Consider the following 6,448-nt stretch of genomic DNA (forward strand, 5'->3'; position numbering starts at 1 on the left):
TGATAAGACAGTCTTATCACAACCGTATAGTCAGGAAATGAAACTGAACACTAATACCATGATGCCAGTACAGTCCATCCCAAAACCAAGATGATCACTAAATGATGAATGGGCAGGCAGTAAATAAAACAAAGAAAAGATAGGAGCCAAACACCAGTGGTTATCACACACACACACACACACACACACACACAGGAGACTCAGAACAGCCAAACACCAGTAGTTATTCACACACACACACACACACACACACATACAAACACACACACACACACACTTGAGAGGCTTAAGAACAGGAGGGTCTAGGTCCCCAGGCCAGCCTGGGCACACACACAGGCCCCCTTCTGAACCCACAGCTGGCACAGTAGTGCAAATCTGTCATCCTAGCTACATGAGGCTGAGGTTGGGAGGATCTAGTCCAATTAGTCCATGAAACTCTATCTCAACAAAAGAAGCTGCATGTGGCGGCTTGCCTGCCACCTAGCTATAATAGAAAGCCTAACTTAAATTAGGCAGATCAGGGGCCACATGCATGCCCAGGCAGGATGTGATGATTCCACCTCAAACATAACAAAAAAGGGAAAGAGTACCTGTCTAGCAAGCATAAGACCGTTAAATTAAACCCCAATGGGGGGGGGGGGCAGGGGCAGCAGAATGGATTAATTCAAACTGGGGGTGGAATAGCAAGACACAGTGCTAAGATCTCATTCTGCTATTCAGAATGCAATAAGTACATTTGGATAGGTGTGTCCCAAACAGCTTGTGGCTCTATGGGAGGTATAGAACTCTAGTAGGTGGAACCTACTTCAAGAAAGTTAGGACAGGGCTGGGAAGGTGGCTCAGTGGTAGAGTGCTTACCTTGCATGCATGAGGCCCTGGGTTCGATTCCCCAGCACCACATAAGCAAAAAGAAAAAAAAGCCGGAAGTGGCGCTGTGGCTCAAGTGGTAGAGCGCTGGCCTTGAGCTGAAGAGCTGAGGGACAGCGCCCAGGCCCAGAGTTCAGGCCCCACGACCGGACCCCCCCCCCAAAAAAAATGAAAGTTAGGACATTCCCTTAAAGGGGTACTGGACTCCATCCCATTCTGCTCTCACTTACTCCTAGCAACATGAGCTGCCTAATGACCTTCCAACAGCACAGTGTTTTGAAGTAATAGAGCTACAAGTAAAATCTTGGTTCTACTCCTCTAGCTCATGTAAATCCATGAAATTGAGTATTTAAATGAATTACTTCAATTGGAATGAGAACAAGGAACAAACTACTACAGGAATACAGAACGTAAGGATATTTCTCAAAGTAGGACAATCAGAAGAGAAGAGAGCAGCACTAAGTGGAGAACTTTGATATATATTCCTGAGTCATTGAAAACTACAGACCTTGGTCATACTCCACAAGATGCCTACCATGTAGGATAAATTGTGCTTTAGTTGAGAGCACGAAATAGCCAGGCACATAGTTGCACATGCCTGTAACCCCAGAGACAGAGGCAAGAGTACTTCAAATTCAAGGCCAGCCAGGGAAAAATTAGTGATACTCTAGGGCAAAAATAAAATAAAAACAAAATGGCTGGCTATAGACACATGAAGAAATGCTCAACCTCTCTAGCCATAAAAGAAATGCAAATCAAGGGCTGAGAAGGTGGCTCAGTGGTAGAGCACTTGCCTTGCATGCTCAAGGCCCTGGGTTCGATTCCTCAGCACCACATAAGCAAAAAGAAAAAAGCTGGAAGGGCGCTGTGGCTCAAATGGTAGAGAGCTAGCCTTGAGCTGAAGAGCTGAGGGACAGCGCCCAGGCCCAGAGTTCAGGCCCCATGAATGGACAAATTAAAAAAAAAAGAAATGCAAATCAAAACAACATTGAGATACCACCTCAGCCCAGTTAGAATGGCTATCATCAAGAACTCTAATAACAGATGCTGGAGGGAATGTGGACAGAAGGGAACCCCACTGCATTGTTGGTGGGAGTGTAAACTTGTTCAACCACTTTGGAAAGTAGTATGGAGGTTCCTCAAAAGACTCCACATAGAGCTCCCCTATGACCCAGCAATCCCACTTTTGGGCATGTACCCAAATGATCACAAACAAGACCACACTAAAGCTACCAGCACAACTATGTTTATTGCAGCCTTAGTTACTATAGCTAAGATATGGAACCAACCCAGATGCCCCTCAGTAGATGAATGGATCAAGAAAATGTGGTACATGTACACAATGGAATTCTATGCCTCCATCAGAAAGAATGACATTGCCCCATTTGTTAGGAAATGGAAAGGCTTGGAAAAAATTATATTAAGTGAAGTAAGCCAGGCCCAAAGAAACATAGGTCTCGTGGTTTCCCTTATTTGCAATATCTAGTATATGTCTGAGTCAAGCAGAAAAAGTCAGATAAGTTGATGTTAGGGAAATGAACCCTAAGATATGTATTCAAATGTTTTTTTCTTTCATGTGATTGTTTCTAACACATTTATAAGATTATTTCTTTGTTGCTTTGTATGTCCCTCCCCCTCGGTATAACCCCTGCTTTCACTGTATTTGATGTTGTTATAATTTGTGGAGGGAAAGGGAAAAAACAAATCGTTTAAATAGGGATACAGATGGACCCATTGCAACAATGAGACAAGTCGTTATGTCGAAAACGAACTTTACAACTTTGGTAGTGGGTGGAGGAGGGTTGGGTAGGAGGGCTGGGGGGAGGATGGGATGGGAAAGGTAAACAAAGGAGGAGGCTACAATGCTTGATAAGAAATGTACTCATTATCTTGCCCATGTAATTGTAACCCCTCGGTACAGTATTTTCACAATAAAAAAAAACACAAAAAAACAAAAACGGCTGGAGGTGTAGTTAAGTGGTGGAGCACTTGCCTAGCAAGTGCCAAGCCCTGGATTCAATCTATAATACAAGTGTATGTTGTGTCTGGTTAAGTGGCAAACTAATTGAGCTTTGGACTCTTCTTATTCATTATACAGGAAGCTACTAGTAATGGAGAGCACTTTTCATAGAGCAAAAGCTTTCTTGTTGTTGCTAAGAAGACAATAGCTCAGTATCAGTTTTTCAACCTAATAGATTAAGGTCTACAAAGAGAAATAGACCAGGAATGAAAAGGGAAACAAACTGAAGTAATAATACAAATACTTTAGCAGAGGTTGAAAAATTAATGGGGAGAGAGGGGGAGAGGAAAAGTGGGAGAAAATGTACATAAAGTAATTCAAATGGAAGAAAATAATAACAAAAAAGCTAGATAGAAACAAGTACAAAGAAGAAATAAATGTGAGAATAAGTAAGACTGTTAGTGCTCCCAAAAAGCAGAAAAAAAAGGGGAGCTTATCAAAAGGAAGAATGGGAAAACAGGCTACCTACCATTATCTTTGCCCTATATTTCAATCACTAACTGGTTTTTGCCCCTCTAAAGTTTTCTTCATGTGGTAACCAATGACCTTCCATTCTCTTTCCAGGCACCACACTGTCCTGCTCTACTTCCCTAAATGTGCCCCACTCTTTTATTTTATCCCCTCTGTCTAGAAAGCTGTCTCCCACCGACCTCCCTTTTGATTCACCCTTCAAATCACCCTGGTTGGATCAAATTTTCAGTCTAATAAATATCTCTACTTTCCTTTACAGTACAGGACAGTTGTAAGTTTACCTATGTCATGACTTGGTGATATTGATTTTCTTCAGCATGTGGGAAATTCTGTGGAGATACTATAGGTTTATTTCCCCTCACCACTGTAAATCATTTAGTGTCTAACATTGCAGATAATCCAATAAATACACATTGGGTTAATGAACTAAGGGGAACCTGCTAAAACCAAGTGAAAGAGGGATAACAGGTGAACAGATATGAGGAAGACAAAAAAAGAGAAAACAATAAAACCATATTGCCTTTGAACCTTTCATTATCATCCCCTTGGAAGAGCCTCATAGTTGAAGCATTTATTCAGTATCATCCTGAAGGATGCCTTTCCTGCTTACACACCAGAAAGCAACTTCTCCATCTGTCCTGGGTATGTTTCTTCCATAACACTAGTATAGTCTGCTTTATTTCTTAAACAAATAGGTTCTAGATATAAGAAATATGACAGTGAAGAAACAAACTCATTGCTTTCACTGAGCCTATTTTTTAGCAGGGCTGGAAAGGAACAAATTTATCATTTGGTAAGTGCTGATACAGAATATAAAAATCAATATTTTATGTGTAAATGTGTACACATGAAACCATGCAGTGGTGCCAGGACATCTAAGCAGACATGAACAAAGCAAAAGGAACTATATGTAAATTGGAGATACTGCTCCAAAGGGATTATTTTTACTTGTTTATTGAATATCTCCCACTAAAATGCAAGCTCTATGAAGATAGGGACTTTGGTGACTATTTGATGCACTATTTTATTCACCTTGGTACAGTGCAGTGTATACTGTTATAAACGTCTGATGAATAAATGAAAACCTACTTCCGATTTTCAAGAAATGTGCTGTAGATATTAAAACTGAAATAAGTATATCGATGTCTTAATAATAAAATTTTAAAACCTATGGAGACAGGAGACACACTTTGAAAACACAAACATGGAAAGACAAAAATCTGTGGCAAATTATAATGGAATATTTTATTAGTAAGACTGTCAGGTTGCCAGGATCCAATGGCTCAAACCAGCCCAAGCAGAAAAGTCTGAGATCCTTAGTTCCAATTAACCAGCAAAAAGCTGGAGATAAGTGTGGCTAAGTGGTAGAGGGCCAACTTTGTGCAAAATGGCCAAGCGAGACCATGGGCCCATTCTCAAGCTCCTGTACTGGCACAACCAATCAATCAATAATAAAACTGTAAGGAACCAAAAGAATAATGGAAAAATAGTATCATATGCAAGTAGTACTAGCTATTATCCATTATTTAGGAAGATTCAAAACAATACATGAAAACTGGTTATGAGGAATCAAAACCCTTTTCGCCCCTTATGCTCAATTTCTAAACAAGCTACCATTTTCTTAAAGAAAGTGCTGAGACAAGGTGAAAATACATCCAAAAACCCTTTGCTTACATAAACTAATCATTTGCAATTCAGATCTGTTGCCATTGTGTTCTTTTTCCCCTATGTCCACCTAATCAGAACTTAAATGGAATCAAAAGCCTAGAGAACCTCAAACTAATACTACAGCACAAAAGTATGATCATGTGTACATTGAATACAATGAACAGCTGAAAGCATCTTTTGAGTTTGCAGTATTAACCAAAAACACAATCATTACCTGTCACACGAGGTGCACTACTGTATTAGCCTCTTGACAGGTTACCTATTGTGTTCCAAAGAATTTTCCTGAACTCAAGAAAAACAGCTTCATCATCTTGGTAAGAATCTCATATAAAGCTCTCTCATCACTTAGACATAGCAAGAATTAAGAAAATTACTTGCAGAGTGCTGGTGGTTCACGCCTGTAATCCTCTGAGGCTCGTGGTTCGAAGCCAGAAGCCAACCAGGGCAAGAAAGAATACTCCGTGAGACTCTTAGCCTTAAGCAAAAAAGCTCAGAGACAGCATCCAGGCTGAGTTCAACCCCCAGGATCTGAGCGCACGCGTGCGTGTGTGTGCGCACACACACACACACACTTTCCCCCACACCTCTCTTCATAACTGAAATGCCGTTATCAAAGCAGTAAACAAGGCACACCCAAACCCTCAACATCCTCCGACAGAACCTGTAACAACCAAGGTAACAGGTTTTCGATTCAATTAGACTTTATCTCTTAAGGCGCAGCGAAATCTGGAGGGGGGGGGGAGAGGGCGGTAATGGCAAAAATTACGCCAAGTGTAATTATTTTTAACTAACACGGAGACTCACTTTCCCAACCGTACTGACAATAAGCTCGATTACAGACAGCCAACACGGAACCGACAGTGAAGTAATAGAAACATGTAAAGTTCTCGGGCCTGGAGTAAAGTGAAATTTAGCTACCCGAGGAGGCGGAGGGGGTGGGGGGAAGAATTTACAAATAAACCGGCCCGAAGCCACCACGACACTTAATACCACGGACCCCAGACGCAAAACCTCTTTTATTCCCCCCCCCCAAAGACGGGTTGAATCCACCCACCGTAAACATTTCACTGAATAAAAATTATTGGATGGCAACACGAAACTTCGTCCATTACCTACCCTGACTCTCCGCCCCACACCCGGCTGACCCCGTGACCCTCAGATTGTGTCACAATTATCCTTAATCTTATATGTATTCTTTAATGTTAGCAAAACCTATTTTGTAAGTGATCAGGCAGGGCCCAGGCCTCCTGTGGACCGTGAGTGGCACAGGCCAAGCCCGGGGACTCCGCAGAACTCCCCCCCCCAAAACTAGGTCTTCCCCCTTTTCCAAACCCATCCCCGACGACCCCAAACTTTCTAACGATGCCCGGATGTAGTCGGCTCTCGCACTCTCGGGCCACCATCGAGAAATCAACACGGAAA

This window comes from Dipodomys ordii, unplaced genomic scaffold (assembly GCF_000151885.1).
Source record: "Dipodomys ordii isolate 6190 unplaced genomic scaffold, Dord_2.0 Scaffold182, whole genome shotgun sequence".
Classification (NCBI taxonomy): domain Eukaryota; kingdom Metazoa; phylum Chordata; class Mammalia; order Rodentia; family Heteromyidae; genus Dipodomys; species Dipodomys ordii.